Genomic DNA, 18,057 nt, shown 5'->3' with positions numbered 1-18,057 from the left:
CATGACATACAGATAGACAGTACTGCTACATCTATACATTTATGACATACCAGATTTGCAATTACAGTACTGTTTGTGATACAAAAAGAGTCCAGAAAAAAAAAAGAGTATATACATTAGACGTAGAAACTGTACATTGGATTGGGTAGGTGGGGGTGGGGGGGGACTGTACATTGGAGGTGGTTGGGTGGGTGGGGGGGGGGGGGGGGGGTTGGGTAGGAGTGGGGGGGGGGGGGGGGGGTTGGGTAGGAGGGGTGGGGGGGGGACACTGTACAACTGTACAAACAAAACTGTACATTGGATTATTGACAAGACCATACTTGGTAATTTACTGTACATTAGAGGGGGTTGTGTTCGGACATTTACAGGGGCCAGTTTCGAGTTGCAGTCTCCCTTAGGTGTTTTTTGAGAGTGTTTTTGAAAGTGGGTAGTGATTCACATTCCTTTACAGCTTTGGGTAGGGCGTTCCACATTGATGTGGCATAATTGCGAAACGTGTTTAGTCCCTTGTTTGAGCCGAATCTGGGTTTAACATGATTTGTGGAGCTCCCTCTGGTGTTGTGATCGTGGTATTCACTGACCTTTGGGAAGTATTTTGTCATGTACATGGGTACCTTGGTCGTGTAGTGTATCTTGTAGACCAGGCCCATTGCAAGTTGCTGTACTCTGTCGTCTACTCTAAGCCATCCTAGGTTGTCAAAGTGGGCAGGGGTGAGGTGGGTTCTAGGAGTAAGGTCAAGCAGTAGTCTGACCAGTTTGTTTTGAGATGTTTGTAATTTTGTTTTTAGCGCCTTTGAGGTGCTTTGGTACCATGAGGTGCAAGCATAGTCGTAGTACCCTTGAATGAGTACTCCTGCTAGAGTCTTCAGGGTATTCTTGTTTACCAGTGAGGAGATCCGGTACAAGAATCGAGTTTGTTGGTTGACTTTTTTTTATTACATTGGATGCCATTTTGTCACAGGAAAGATTTGCCTCTAGGATGGAACCCAGGTAGGTAATATCTTCTTTCCTTGTGACAATATTGTCACCCACTGTAACTGAGAAGCCGTCGGTCTTGCTGAGTTTGTTATTTGAACCGAAGAGAATGGACTCTGTTTTGCCCATGTGTAATGATAGTTTGTTATCAGCGAGCCATATGCAGATTTTGCCTAGTTCTGAGCTGAGGGTTTTTTCAACCTGTAACTTGTTCTTGTCAGAGACCAGCAGGGCTGAGTCGTCCGCAAACAGGAACAAGTTGCAGTCACAAGCTGACGACATGTCATTTGCATAAATTAGGAACAGTAGCGGACCTAGTATGCTTCCTTGTGGAACACCACAGCTTACTGTGAGGGGGGGGGGGATAGGGTACCGTTAACCTCCACCATCTGCTCTCTCCCCTCCAGGTAGGATTGCATCCAGCTCACTGATAGACTATCAAAACCAATTGCTTTTAGCTTGTCAATCAGAATGGTGTGATTGACAGTGTCGAAGGCCTTTTGTAGGTCCAGCATGACCATGCCGCAGTATTTGCCCGCGTCCACCTCTTGTTTGATGTGGTCGTTTAAATAGAGAAGGCATGTGTCAGTGGAGTGGGATGTTCTGAAGCCAGATTGGAATTCGTAGATTAGATTTTTTTCCACAAGGTATTTTTCGACCTGTTCGTATACAATTTTTTCCATGACTTTCGAGATGGAGGTAAGGATAGAAACAGGGCGGTAGTTGCCTGGGTCTAATTTACTGCCTTTTTTGTGCAGAGGGGTCACTCTCGCAATTTTGAAGTCCTTGGGGACGTGTCCCTGTTTTATGGAGAGGTTTATTATGTGTGTGATGACTGGGGTGATGGCGGCTGCTGAGTCTCTGAGGAATTTGGAGGGGATGTTGTCATGGCCAGTGGCCTTGTTGGGTTGGAGGGCGCTCAGTTTTTTGAGTACCTCATCTGTTGTTACCATTTCCAGTTTGAAGTCGTCTTTGTGGACCCCTAGGTTCTTGTAGTATGCTACTATGTGTTCTACCCCATAATGCCCTGAGTGGGAGGGTAGTTTGTTTACCAGTGTTGTGGCTATGTTTGTGAAGAAACTATTTAAGTAATTGGCTACATCCAGCTTTTCTGTGATGAGCGTGTTGTCCGTCTTTATGTTTATGTTTGAGAATCTGGTTTTAAGTTTTTTACTGCAGCCTAGTTGGTTATTGAGTAATTTCCAAAGTTCACGTGGTTTGTTTTTGTTTTCCTCGGTTTTGTCATTGATGATTTTTTTTGTTGCTGTTTTGATCATGGAGTTTACATCATTTCTTAGTCTGTTTCTTTCCAGTGTAGTGCTATTCCCAAACCAGGAGGTGATGTTACCAGTCAGGATGCTCTCTATTGTGCATGAGTAGAAATTCGTTAAGTTCTTCTGATTCTACATGATGTTTGTGTGTTCTAGCGCTTGGAAGCATTCAACCTTGAACCATTGACCTATGGTTATGGTAAAATTACATGGGGTCCTGTTATGCTGGCTCTGATTACATCCTCTTGAATTTGGCAGGTTTCACATTTTAAGTACATCATCTTCATACATTTTTGCCATGTTTTCTATGCAAAATATTTTTCTTCAAAGTAACTAGTAACTGATGGGAGTAAAAAGTACAATATTCCCATTGAAATGTAGTGATGTAAAAGTATAAAGTTCCCTAAAATGATATTATAGTTAGTTATACTCCATAAATACAAATGTTTAGTTACTTTCCACCACTGGAGAAGATAACCCTTTAGCCTACCTTTACCCTAATTCTGCATGTAGGCCTAAAGTATGTTTTTTTGTGGTAGACTAGATGTATTATTTTAAGAACTAACATTTTAGGGAATTGAATACTTGAACCCCAATATAATTTCAAAGGAAATAGCTGTCCAACATTTTATCCACCTTATTTGTCTAACTCCAGCTTTGCCTGCTGAATTCAAATGTTTTGTGTGCAAAACATGTGGTCAGTTCATAAATAATACAAGCCACCCAGTCGGTTTTAAAAGACTGAAGGCAATCAGAGCAAGGACAAAAGCACATACTTCAATTTAACTTCAAAGACTTACCAGAGCACAAAGGTATTTCTGCTTTAACTAGTTAAAGGTAGCCTAGTCATATAGATTGACTGGACGTTATAGGTCTCCTTGATGCTGTTAGGCCTATTTGGTCTAATTTATTTACAGAGAAAAAATTATATTTTGATTATATGGCCAGGATCAGAGACTCCAAATGAGACTCAGGATAATATAGCACGTACACAATTAAGTTGAATTAATTCCAGTTGTATATAGTCGGGTCACACGTGACCATATAAACTTAATTTGAATTAAAGGGGAATACCACCCATTTTAAGAATTCACATTATGTTATTCCTGTTCCCCGGGAGAGTTCAGTCAATAATTGTGAACACACACCATTCTCTCCTAAAGCTAGAAATCAGAGAGTTGAACCCTGGAATTTATGATGGCAAGTAAAATGTAGAGCTGCTCCATAGACAATGAATGGGCCACTAACTTTGTGGGCCCATAAATACAATTATGTGAGCTCTTACACCTACACAAGTTTTAAATTCCACTTCAGACCTTTTTGCAATATTAGGATATTAACCTAATTTGGGTGCGAGAATTCCAAAATGCAGTGCCCTATTTAGGGTTAAACATTTAGGAGTTGATTTTCACTCCCAAAGTGTAATTTTAACACATTTTGATTCAAATGGTGTTCAGTGTTGGAGTTATTTGACCGAGTTGATCATATCAGTGTTAGCCCAAATCTGCAGATATGTAATTAAGCTATTAGAAAATGCTCTAGGTCTATGTATTGATGATTATACAGTGGTGGATGAATGTATTTAACGTGAACATCATCGTCATTCTCTGTGAGGCAAGAAACAGTGCTGACTTCAAAAGCACATTCAGTTTTATGTTACTATCTTTTCCAGTCATTGAGAGATTTTGCCTGCCACCTGATGCACAAGTTACAAGGATGCAACAGGGACAGAAGTTGATGCAGAAATATTCAGTGACCTCGTTGGACAAGGCAATGTGGTGCTGACAGTTTTCTCAAATGACGGTGAGATATAAAGGCAAGTATAATCAAGCACTCTACACCATACCGAATACAATTATTTATTATAAAAAAAATTCTATTCCTTTAGAATTTTCTGATTGGTCCTTGTCTTCTGCTTCTGAGATGTTTGACTCAAGCTTCTGCTCAAGTGCATCAACTGTAATCTTGGATAAGGTCCCTAGCAAGAGACAAGGAATTGAGGATACATGTGATGCAGTGTCTGCTAAACAGGTTATAACAAAGCTAGATTCTCATGTGTTTCTTAACACTTAAAAAAAATATCACCCTGAGTCTCTAAAAAAAAACGGTCATCACCATGTTTTGCATTCTCTTGTTTTTGTTTTTTATTAGTTGATTGAAGCTGTGCTAAGAGGCAAGTCCGGTGGTGAAGAAGTATACTACAGGAGTACCAAACAACAGAAACCCTAACAGATGCCGCAAGAAGACTTAATGGTTATACTGGTGGCTCACATGATTGATAATCATGGGTATGTGTGTTTCATATTCTTTTTATTTGTGCCAAATAACTGCATGGCCATTGCATACATTTAGATGACTAATTAATTGAATATGTCCTCTCAGGCACCTCCCCACTAAAGCAATCACAGAGAAGAGTGGGATAGTGATGCTGTTCCCTTCCCTCAAGAATCCATATGCCACGAAAGGCTATGTGACGTACGTGGGTTGGTCATTATCATTATTACTGTATTTGGAAGACCATGTGAACATCAGGTTAGTATAATTAGTATGTGTTATGTTATTTTTACCTGTGTGATGTGTCATCTTCTAATCCTGTTTCTCTTTCTCCCTTCCCAGATACCACTCATCCCCCTGATTGAGCTGATTGCACCTGCTTGATAGCACCTGTGGGCAGTCAAGTGGATGAGTGGATATAACCTGGAAGATGACACACACACGGGGGGGCCTCACTAGTTCACTGCCACGTTCCAGAGTGGAGTGAGGGAGGTTTTCCCTTCTCGCCTAGCTGTTGCGTGAAGCAATACTGTGTGGCTTGGTGCCATTTATCACATGAGTGTGGATTAATCCTTCTAGCTGTGGTGTCCTATGATGGGCACGTGGTTGTATTAGTTATTAAGTGTTTGTTTGTATTATATGTATATCTTGTTTGTCCTCCCCTACCTTTTCCCCTGTGCACCATGGAGGAGGTTTAAATTCCTACCTCCATTCAATACATAATTTACTATTTGGAAAACGTCTTGTGTTGTGTCTTTTTTTACCTACCTGGGACATTGTTTTGAAAGCATTTACTGAGAGAGGCTGCTTTTGCTCATGTGCAGCCAGCTCCAGTTGTTATTCTGTGTGGTCCTTAGACCTTCGTACATGACAGGCTATGTATTAGTTATTATTGTTTGCATGTCACTTTCATGTCATACTTGCATGTTGTGACACAAAGCTGTGTGCTTGACATTGACAAGACATTTTTTTTTCATTTCAGGAACACTTCTACGATGCTGCAAGAAGCACAGGATACATTTCTTGGCGTCTGAAAACAGTCCAAAGGAAGATTTGTCGAGGATCTGCACAGCTCTGACTTTTCTCCAGGAGGCCCACATTTCCAAAGGACTGTTAACCTTTTCCCAGTGTGATAGTAAGGGGTTAACCTTCTGTCGTGTGGTAGTGAAATGGTTAACCCTTTGTCGTGTGGCAGTGAAAGGGTTAACAATTTGGTAGTGCGGCAGTGAAAGGGTTAATGTTGAAAGGCAGCTTGATGGGGATGCTTGCCAAGAAGCCATGTCTTTGCTCAACCTTTGCTCAACCATTGCACAGACGAGTCCCTGATTTTCCAGAAGATGAGAGAGACCTTTCTCTCAGAAGCGTGTTAATGACCCAGGCAGAAGTGTTGATATCCTCTCCTCCTTCCCAAGATTCTTGGATACAAAAGGATTCAAGAGTCAAGAGTTTTAATTGTCACGGCATACAGGTATACAATGAAATGCGGGTGGTCTTGCCCGCAACGATGTGCAATACAGTGGTACATATAATAGAATCAAAAGAAGAAACAACATTGTGCAGTAACAGATAGCAGGTAACATGGAGTGACATCTCGGTATCTGTACATAGTTATTTACAGCGCATGTGTGACATGCTAGTTAGCTTTGGTAGTGCAATACACTGTTCCTGTTATTCTAATTTAAAGTGACCTTTCCTTTGGCCATAAGTGTGCGTGTGTGCGACATGAGTGTGTGCCCGCTCATGTTAAAGTGTTAAGTGGCTGCTCGTGTGTGAGCGTGCACAGTGTGCGTGTCGTGTGTGTGTTCATGTGTGCTTGTGTGTGGACAGTTCAATGTTCTGAGCACTCAATGTACATTGTTCATGGCTCTGATGGCCTGGGGGAAGAAGCTGAGCCTAAACCGCTCTGTCCTAGTAGCTGAGATTTGCAGGCGTCTGCCTGACCTCAGCAGCTGAAACAGGCTGTTATTGGGGTGGTGAGGGTCTTTCATTATCCTGCAGGCTCTGGATTTGCACCTCTTGTTGTATAGAACCTGCAGATTGGTACAGTATGTTTGGAATGAGATGTTTAGAATGGTTTGAAATGTTAAAGTATTTTCTCTATAGTAGTAATTTAATTATTCTTTCTTAAAGGTGGATCGAGACTTCACACTCCTCTTTGATGACGAGACATCCTCCAGGCTGTTTCAGAAATGGGATGTGTTCTTCAAGCCAAAATGTCATAAAAGAGGCTCACTTCAACACCAGAGTTGCATCACTTGGTGCAGTCAGCAGAAAGTCCCCCAGGAATTGATCTTGATGAGGCAACAAGTGAGTTGTATTTGTTTAGCTCGTTTTAAAGCATTAGCTACAGTTTCTTCATTCATTATTTTCATGACTATGATTAACTATGACAAGAGCACCTGTGAGATAGTTATTTTACTATATTTAATTAGTTTATTCTGTGTATCTCTGAAAGTTGATCTGATTTTTGGGATAAATATAAACAATAGATGGATGACTGTTTAAAACTATCCCATAATGCCTCCCTGACTGTTCTCATTCACACTTGGAGAGTATTCAATTTGAAGAGTTTTCAGTTAATTCTTGTGACTCTCAGCCTCAGAGACCTCAGACCTCAGCCTACGGCCAAGAAATGGCCTCCCTGTTGTTGCTGATACATCTCAACACATCTCCAGCACCAGGGTGACCGAAGCCTCCAGAAATCAGTGCATGTGATGCAATTGTCAATTGAGAGACTTGTAGTCTTTCATAAGGTAATTATATTGAGGTGATTATAATAATTTGTCACAAGTCACCTTCTTAGCCACATGTGTAAATGAGGGTTGACCACAGTCCGTTGAGGTTTTTAAAAGGGGCCTAAAAACATTTCTTTTTAAGAAGGCATTTGCCTGAATTATTATTTTATTTTTATTTTTTTAGATTTTGATCTATATGTTTCTTCCATTTCATTGGTTGTTTTATTCATTTTAATTGTTTTTATTCATTTAACTTTTTATCTTTATCTCCATAGCACTTTGAGATTGTCAAATCTAAAGTGTGTTACAAATTGAAATTATTATTATTATTATGATTATGATTATTGTTAATAAGTGGATGAAATGTAAATGAAGTCTATAGGCATTCCCGTCTTGCACTAGACAGTGAGAATATGTTTGAATAGTCACTTCTATAATGTAGTTTTCTCTGTGGCTGCACATTATTCTTGTGTCTAATGTTCAGTTTCCTTCTCAACCCTATATGCTGCAGTTTGGAGGAGCATCTCCGCAACCAGCAGGGTCGGCAGCCGTACCTCCTCGCTGTTGGACGTCAGAAAAACAAGATTGACAGCTTCTACAGATTCATTTATCACAGATATGTTGGGGTCAGTTATAGGTAAAGCAGAAATAGCAGTATGCTTTGCTCGAAGCTCACCTGTTGCTGTTAGTTCCTCCAAATCTCCTACAATTGAAGATCACCATGGATAAGCACCTCATCCCATGCCAGGCTAAACGCTCCCTTGGGGCATGTGATGAACTTTTCAAAGCACATTTTGTGTTTAATTTAGCTTATGGTGTTGCACTTTTGAATTTCTACGCATTCCTGCAGACAACAGTGTATAACATTGATGTGGGGAAAATGAAGGAGTCACCCAGAGTTAGAGACTTGAGAGCCAGACTGCTTAACCAGCCAGTAGCACTCTCACTCTGTGACTAAGAGGCTAAAACAATGCTGACCTGTTTCATGTGTCAGAAATTGTATCCCAGCAGTCAGCAGTTGATTTCACATTTAAGAGTTGAACAAGTTCAACAAGTTCAAATTGTTTTGTTCTCGGCAAGGCTAGGCATCAGTTATTAACATATGCAGGTTTTCAGAAGCACCTTAATAGCGTTCATAGCAATGTTCAGCAAATTTCTCAAACTTCAACTGTTGTGTGTTCCTCTAGTGAGCCAGTTGCAACTTCATCTCAGGCTCATGCATTTGAGGACCAATTTAATCCCTCAAATCTATGAAGCTCTTCCAGTGTTCCTTCTGAGAGCAATGATTCAGGACTTACTAAAGATCCAACCAAAGAAATGTGTTCATCCATCGTGGCCAAATTACACGGGAGTGGGATTTCTAACAGTTTGGAATCTTCAATTGTAGGAGATTTGGAGGAACTAACAGCAACAGGTGAGCTTCGCTCACAAGCAAAGTATACTGCTATTTCTGCTTTACCTATAACTGACCCCAACATATCTGTGATAAATGAATCTTTTGAAAAATTTGAAAACACGTTCACAAATCTGAATACAGAATGGAAACGAAATAAATACTTCAACCTGAAATGTGAGTTGTCGAGCCAATAGAAAAAAACTCTGGGAGTGAGATATGACAACAGGTGAAATCAGAAATCCGGTACTTAAAATCAAGTACCTGTGAAGGATACTTTTATATACGTACCAATTTTAGAAACATTGAAGTTTACGTGCAGACATTCAGACATTTGTGTTTTGCTAAAGAAAGAGTGTAGATCAGAACCTGACAGAGCCAATCCCCTTGGCTCCAAACATGGAATTCACAAAATTGGCTGTCTTCATTTTGTTGTAAGAAACTTACCCCCAAAATTCAATTAAGTTTTGATGAACATTCATTTAGTATCACTTTTTCACCAACAAGATCTGCGTATGTGCTTTTGATGTTATACTGGAACCATTGATAAATTATATGAGAAAACTGGAAAATCTAAGGGCTGGTCGCTTTCACACAGGGGCTGTTTGGTCCGGACTTTCGGACCAGAATTCGATAGTCCGGTTTTTCGGGTTTGTGTGAATGCGTGTCGAACTCGGTTCGCGGACCAAACAGGCGAACTCTGGTCCGCCTGAAAACGTCGGTCTCGGTTCGGCTTCATCGAACCAAACGCGAACCAAATATAGGAAGTGATTATTATTACCACTGCTCGCAGCACTCACTGCAAAACAAGCACACTGCATCTAATCTCTCTATCTCTCTATCTCTCTATCTCTCTATCTATCTATCTATCTATCTATCTATCTATCTATCTATCTATCTATCTATCTATCTATCTATCTATCTATCTATCTATCTCTCTATCTATCTATATATCTAACTGTGCATCTTGGGAAGAAGATGATTCAGTAGATTTTCTGATCTGCACGGTTTCAGCCAGCTAATCACCCAACCCACAAGGGTATGTGATTCGACACAAACCACCATTGACCTCATTTTGACCTCTGACAAGTCCATGATCTCCAATAAAGGGGTGATAGCATGCGGGTTAAGTGATCATTATATGATTTTCTGTACCCGCAAAAAGCTAAAACAGAAGGCCGGCTGTCACAAAACAGTCACATCTAGAGACCTCAAAACTTACTCTAGAGAGGCCTTTAACCTAGAACTGGGGAGCTTGGACTGGTCAGATGAACTCAGTGGTACACAGGTTGAAGAAACATGGCTTGGATTCAAAACCAAATTCACAGCAATACTCAACAACATGGCACCCATAAGAACCACCAGGGTTAAAAATCGCGCTGAGCCATGGATGCACACTGAAATACTGGCCGCTATGAAAACCAGAGACACAAAATGCTCTGAACTTCATAAAAGTCAGACAAAGCTTTCCAAAAGCTCAAACAGTGAACTCCAAGCCCACGTGGTTGAACTAAAAATTCAATAACAGACTAAGAAATGACGTAAACACCATGATCAGAACCGCAAAAAGAAATTTCATCAACGACAAAACTGAGGAAAACAAAAACAAACCCTGCGAACTTTGGAAATTACTCAATAATCAACTAGGCTGCAGTAAAAAACTTAAAACCAGATTCTCAAACATAAACATAAAGACGGACAACACGCTCATCACAGACAAGCTGGATGTAGCAAATTACTTAAACATCTTCTTCACAAACATAGCCACAACACTGGTAAACAAACTACCCTCCCACTCAGGGCATTATGGGGTAGAACACATAGTAGAATACTACAAAAACCTAGGGGTCCACAAAGATGACTTCAAACTTGAAATGGTAACAACTGATGAGGTACTCAAAAAATTGAGCGCCCTCCAACCTAACAAGGCCACTGGCCATGACAACATCCCCTCCAAATTCCTCAGAGACGCAGCAGCCGCCATCACCCCAGTCATCACACACATAATAAACCTCTCTATAAAACAGGGACACGTCCCCAAGGACTTCAAAATTGCGAGAGTGACCCCTCTGCACAAAAAGGGCAGCAAATTAGACCCAGGCAACTACCGCCCTGTTTCTATTCTTACCTCCATCTCGAAAGTCATGGAGAAAATAGTCTACGAACAGGTCGAAAAGTACCTGGCGGAAAAAAATCTAATCTACGAATTCCAATCTGGCTTCAGAACGTCCCACTCCACTGACGCATGCCTCCTCTATTTGAACGACCACATCAAACAAGAGGTGGACGCGGGCAAATACTGCGGCATGGTCATGCTGGACCTACAAAAGGCCTTCGACACTGTCAATCACTCCATTCTGATGGACAAGCTAAAAGCAATTGGTTTTGATAGCTTATCAGTGAGCTGGATGCAATCCTACCTGGAGGGGAGAGAACAGATGGTAGAGGTAAACGGTACTCTACCCCCCCCCCCCTCACAGTGAGCTGTGGTGTTCCACAAGTAAGCATACTAGGACCGCTACTCTTCCTAATTTATGCAAATTATATGTCGTCAGCCTGTGACTGCAACTTGTTCCTGTTTGCGGACGACTCAGCCCTGCTGGTCTCTGACAAGAACAAGTTGCAGGTTGAAAAAACCCTCAGCACGGAACTAGGCAAAATCTGCATATGGCTCGCTGATAACAAACTATCATTACACATGGGCAAAACAGAGTCCATTCTCTTCGGTTCAAATAACAAACTCAGCAAGACCGACGGCTTCTCAGTTACAGTGGGTGACAATATTGTCACAAGGAAAGACGAAATTACCTACCTGGGTTCCATCCTAGAGGCAAATCTTTCCTGTGACAAAATGGCATCCAATGTAATAAAAAAAGTCAACCAACGAACTAGATTCTTGTACCGGATCTCCTCTCTGGTAAACAAGAATACCCTGAAGACTCTGGCAGGAGCACTCATTCAAGGGTACTACGACTATGCTTGCACCTCATGGTACCAAAGCACCTCAAAGGCGCTTAAAACAAAATTACAAAACAAACTGGTCAGACTACTACTTGACCTGAACCCCAGAACCCACCTCACCCCTGCCCACTTTGACAACCTAGGATGGCTTAGAGTAGACGACAGAGTACAGCAACTTGCAATGGGCCTGGTCTACAAGATACACTATACGACCGGGGTACCCATGTACATGTCCAAATACTTCCCAAAGGTCAGTGAATACCACAACCACTACACCAGAGGAAGCTCAACAAATCATGTAAAACCCAGATTCGGCTCAAACAAGGGACTAAACACGTTTCGCAATTATGCCACAACAATGTGGAACGCCCTACCCAAAGCTGTAAAGGAATGTGAATCACTACCCACATTCAAAACCGCTCTTAAAGAGCACCTACGGGAGGCTGCAATTCGAAACTGGCCACCGTAAATGCCCAAAACCCCCACCACCTCCTAATAGACAGTCTCCTCCCCACCGCATGTATATTCCCTCCCCGCCGTATGTATATTTCTCTCCCACCCACCCACCCCCTCCTAATGTACAGTCCCCTCCCCATCATATATACTCTGTCAGGATCTAGGGGTAACAGTACTGTATATTTGAATACCGTTTATGTCACAAATGTATCAGTACTAAATACCTATATGTCCCTATGCCATAAATGTCATGTATGTTGTGTATGTCATAAATGTCTATATGAATTGAAAATGGGGGACCCTGATGGAAACAAGACAAACGTCTTTCTCAGGTCTGCATCCCCTTAACAATTGTATGTATTGAGCCGTACTGTATTGTACCCATTCTGCAATCTGTTAAATAAAGTTTTCATTCATTCATTCAAGGAAGAAAAAACGCGGCTTATTATATTATTAATAAAACAGCTACTTGTGGGCACTCATAAAAACACTGTGGTCTACAAGTTGTTTAGCGAGAGGATGGTGGTAATGTGCTTCAATAGAACAATGGATCAATGCCATGTCAAAACTCGCCTCCGCTCCGCTGATCTGGAGGACTCGCAGTCCACACACAGACACACACACTGGCTCGCAGCCACACACACATTTCCACTGTCCAATAGACAAGCGCCCTTTTCGACCGCGTGACATTGTTCAGAAGGTTCGGTCCACCTCACAGATTTCTATGTGAACGCAGGCGAACCAAATGAAGAATGCAACAATGTTGCAACTTCACCCCCAGAACCGCACCGAGTCCACCAAAACTATATGTGAAAGCGACCTGTGTCTTCCATTTTGTGATGAGCAGGTATATGGTACAATCACTGGAGATAATCTAGGGATGCACACAATTCTTGGTTTTAATGAGTCATTCAGTATAGCCATCATTTCTGTCGCCTTTGTTTGATTAATGATTGTCAAACGGTATACAGTGAGGATGATCCTAAGGTGATAGTTTTTTTCACCTTCTCTCAGGTATGACAATATCTTTAAAGCATTTGATTGTTGACCACCACAAACTATTAAGCACTTGTATCCACATAGAAACTTGATACCAAAGCATCATTTTATGATCCATCTTCTATACGGAAAATTGTTCCCTTATTACATGTGTGGTGTATGAGGTTTGAAGCCAAACACAAGCTGTTTAAAGAGTATTTAAAACATTTCAAAAACATAACCAAATCACTTGCTAAAAATCATCAGATGGCCATTGCTTATCACTGGGAAACCTTCACCCTCAAACAAAATGAGTATGGGTCAATTAAATCTTTTTCCCTCAGAGATGAGAATGGTCAACAATGAAATGCTTGAAATGATCTTGTCAAAAGATGTTTTCTCAACTAGTTGGGTTAACGTTGATGGTAGAGTATAAAGCTGGACTTGTTATCTGCAGTGCAATGGAAGAAGACATGCCACTTTTGGTTGAAGATCACGTTTTTTTCTGACAAAAAAGCTATTCACAGAGAATTTTTATGACCATCATCATGCATTCAGAGTATTATGAAGTGAGGAAAGGTGTATAATAAGAATGTCTGAGCTTAAATTTCATAAACCGTTTGATATGCAAAGCTCATACAATGTGTCAGATGGAAGTTTGTACATTATACCTTCATTCATGATGTTTTAATTCAGCTGTATGAATGACTGCAAGGGAGAAAAACTATTTTGTTTATTGGAATTCATTCTTATATATTCTAATATGTATATATTAAATTCATTAAAAAAAATCTGAGTTGATAACTTGACACTTTAGGGAGTGAAATTAACATTACCCAAATAAAGAGAGTTAAAGAAGGAACTCTGGCATAGTGTTAAATGTTTAACTATTTTGAAAGTGTTAATGCAACTGTAGAGTGTGGAGCTATAATAAACCCTGAAAAAGTGTTGAAATCAACTCTGTGGGAGTTAATTCAACACTGGTCTTTTTGCTGTGTACATCACCAATTTGATTTCTAGGTTTAGGAAAGAGTGGTGCATGTTCACGAATACTGGCTGAATGGGGTCCTGGGGTACAAAATAGTGTGTTGTTATTTTAAATTGGTGGCTAACTTAGAAAGAAAGTCAGTCAGACTTGCTATAGACATTTGCCATTTGCCTGTTTCATACAAAATATCTACTGTAGGCTACTAGTAGCAAACTTTAGACCAACTTAGATGGTAAGATATGCTCTTAATTGTGACGTCTTAAAAGCTATGCTAATTTTTCTGGCTCAAAATAAGTTTATGCAACATCCAGTTTTATTCCAGACAGGAGACTATTTCAGGCTAAGGCTAGATAAAACTACTGGTAAGTTGAAATGCAAGGTTGATCAAACCAGATGGCCAACACAAGTGCAGCACCGTTGGGTGCTAGTGTGTCAAGTCCTCTGCTTTAGTAATCTGAGCTAGGCCATGTAAAAGGATACTCCTCCTTGCACACTATTCATAACCACTGGTGAAGTTAAGTGAACATTATTACTGTTGTTGTATTTGTATAATAAAGATCCCAGACCTAAGTTAAAATCAAGCTATAAAATATCAAAATAAACAAAAGAGCAAGAAAAAGCTGTTGAAATGCATGCCTCTAAGTTATTTAAAAGATTATACAGATTTTTGCCAACCTGAGCCCTGCAGACATATTGTTCCAGTCTAGGGGCCCTGGTAGCCCAGATAGCTAAAACCTTGTAACACTTCCCATGGATGTTCCCATGGGCACCGGCCAGAAGTGTCGGTTACAAGAGGTAACAGGGTAACAGCATCCCTCGCATCATGTGTGCAGTTATCAAGTTACTCTGTTTCCCTTGCCAGCTGTTTCCCCCCCTCCCGCACACAACCCACATTTAACATGTGTTGTCCAGCTATATGCAAGTAATGTTGTGAAATACAAACTCTGACACGTAGATCTAGTGCGTGAGCTACTAAGGTGGTTGAATTGTATGCAGTATCCTTAGTGACCCCCAAGAACTAAGAGTTGGACTGTAGTTTTCCGATCTGCCCCATGGCATCTATGTTGCACTTCATTGCTGGCATCATGACCAAGCAAGCAGTGACCCACTTCTACCTCCCACTTCAATAGTGATTCATATTAGGATATGTCAAAATGTATAAACAAGCCCCAACACATTGTTAAATGCTTAATTGAAATTGCTTAATTTCCTTTTCAATTTGATGATGACATTTGTATCATTTAGCAGTGTTACCTCTGGACTTGTGGTTGTAGGGTAATATTTGCTCTCGGTTCCACACCCCATTTGGTTCTTGTGCAGCAGGTTTCAGAGGCAAAGTATTCCTATCTGAATACTGAATTGAGATAAAAATCACAATTTCTAAACACCGGGCCTACACTTTTGTGTGCTTTTAGATTTGATATTAAATGTAATGTCTTATTTTGGAATTTTGTTGCTCTGTCACAGCAATACATATCTGTACATGAATACTGTGACATTACTTCACACAAATATCTACAAATCCTCTACACCTTCATGGTAGTGCCGAGGTTATATATATATTATAGTAATTTGGTTCCTTTACCCCAAACACCCCTAGTGTGTGGTACTGACTGTTATTTGTTGTTATTATACGTTGTTGGACTTGTAGTAGATGTCATGTCTTCTTAACATCAACCACCAGGTGGTGGTAACTCCTAAGGCAAGCAAATTCCACCATTGTAAATAGATATCATGAAAGGTTTATGTGGCAGTTATTTTGTATTTTATGTGATCTCTACACCTTTCATGAAAGAAACACACAACCATTTGAAAAGTTTATTTCTACCATACACAAACTGTACAACATAGCGCATATCTGCTTATTATGAAATAGTAAAAGTAATAGGAAGTTTCAATTTACAAACTACTTGAACTGAAAAAGCATTACTTTTTAATGAAAAAAAGAAAAGAAAATACAATACAATTTCATATCATACTAATATCGTTTCACAAAAACCCATTTCACATTACAAAACATCAAATACTAACAGGGGGAAAAAATAAATATTTTTCACAACTTCCTGAGCAAACAATGTGTGGTATAGGAATTAAAATATTATAAATGATCCATACATGATTATTAAGTTTAAAGAATGTTCAATTCAATTTAAAAGGATTAAAATTCTTTAAAACACATTGAATATTTGGGATAAAAGACAGGGTTTTACATAACTTTATCACAACTTAACTGTAATTTGGCTCTTTTGCTGTTCCGTTTTTCTCTTTTAGATGAAGTATGCACTTCTTTGATTTCCTTTGCAGAACTAAGAAATGTGGTGATCAAGTAAAATCACTTCTTTATTTCTCTTACAATAAACCCAAATGTAAAATTGAAACATATAACACAGCAATATTGCTGCAATGTCCCATCGTTTTCCTTTCTTTTAATGAAGCCATGGGCAACATCATTAACTGAAATACAAAATGAAAAGTGCATTAATGCAAACAAACAACCGATTAGCCATACGAAAATCACTGCTCTTTATGATTTTTTCTCTTTTTTTTTTTATTATTAAACTGAAATGTTGCACTGAAAGTTGTAACAATAGTGGGCTAGGCTGTACTGAGCTACTTATCAAATCTGTCCCAGGAATTACAGCAATGTTCATACTGTAAGACTTGATGAAATGGAGAGGCCTACAAGCAGTATAAGATATTCAGTAGTAAAATGATCGAAAAGACTTAAGAGAAGCTGTAAAGTGGTGCTAAATTTCAACACTGCCTTACTTATCTTTCTCCATGCTAACAAAAAAAAGTCCAAAATAATCACTACACTTTTCTTCTCTTTTTTTTTAATCTCAATTGTGATATTTTTAAACCTGACTTTGAGATTACAGCTACTGAGACAATAGGATTTTAAACAGTCATTAGGAACATTTTCTCAATTTTGAAAATAATTGTACTGTATATAATAAATTAGACACCATTCACATAATACTGTCCTACCACAAAACATAGTACTGTATATTTTTATGGATTCATATACATGTAGGCACATACTATATGCACACTCTCTTAAGTGTGGGCACAGAAGGCAGTTTAATATCTATATATCTCAAGAAAAAAAGAAGAAAGACATCTTGACAAAGTGGATTTAGATTTTCTTTAGTGCTGTCAGTTCTACTATTCTAGTGACACGTTATGCAAAGTTGAATCTGACATTCAGTTCACTGAATAGAATAAAAACGATGCTGCATTTTGTTAAAAGAGCTCCGTTGCCTCTTCCTAGTTGCATTCAGCCTTCATTGTTATTGGATAAGAAAAATGATACAGTACAGTTGCATTGCATTTATTTTTTTTGATCTAAGCGTTCACTTTGTCTTAACAATACATTCAGTTTTCAATAAGGAATAGAAGAAACCAAAAGCAACGCTTAAAAAATATTGATGCTCGGTAGTTTTGGTAGGTTTTTCTTATTTTTTTCTTTTTTTACTTTGAAGGGAGATCCTACTTATGGTCTGATATAAATTATTCAACACTAGATGGCGAAAGTAAGCCATGATTGAAACTGGAATGTGCTTCAATGTAATTTACAAATGTGCAGAAAGTGAACAGATTTCCCAATATTAAGCATTTACAATTATAGAAATAAATAAAATAAAATAAAAAGAGGAAATAAATACATTGATGAACAAATATAATAAATAGCAATAATATTAGAAATGACAAGAATGAACAAATACAGATTCAAATCAAGCAAACCATACAAAATAATTAAGTGCAAGAAGGGTATAAATCTCACCAGAATGAAGATATCAAGTGAATGCAGAAACAGTAAAAGCATTTTACAAATCTGGCTGGTCCATTTCCTCAGTGCAGTGTATTTACGGGGGGTGGGGGGGGGGGGGGGGGGGGGGGTATCGAACACATTTCCCAATGCCTTGTCTTATCTTATACATGCAGCCAAGCCAGCACTCTCCGGTAAAACACAGCTATCTAGAGCCATTATCCCAAGTCAAGGAAGCCTCTTGGCACTTCTACAGC

Source organism: Notolepis coatsorum (assembly GCF_963971535.1).
Source record: "Notolepis coatsorum genome assembly, chromosome: 13".
NCBI lineage: Eukaryota > Metazoa > Chordata > Actinopteri > Aulopiformes > Paralepididae > Notolepis > Notolepis coatsorum.
The sequence above is the reverse complement of the archived record's forward strand: the minus strand, read 5'-3'. Positions refer to the sequence as shown.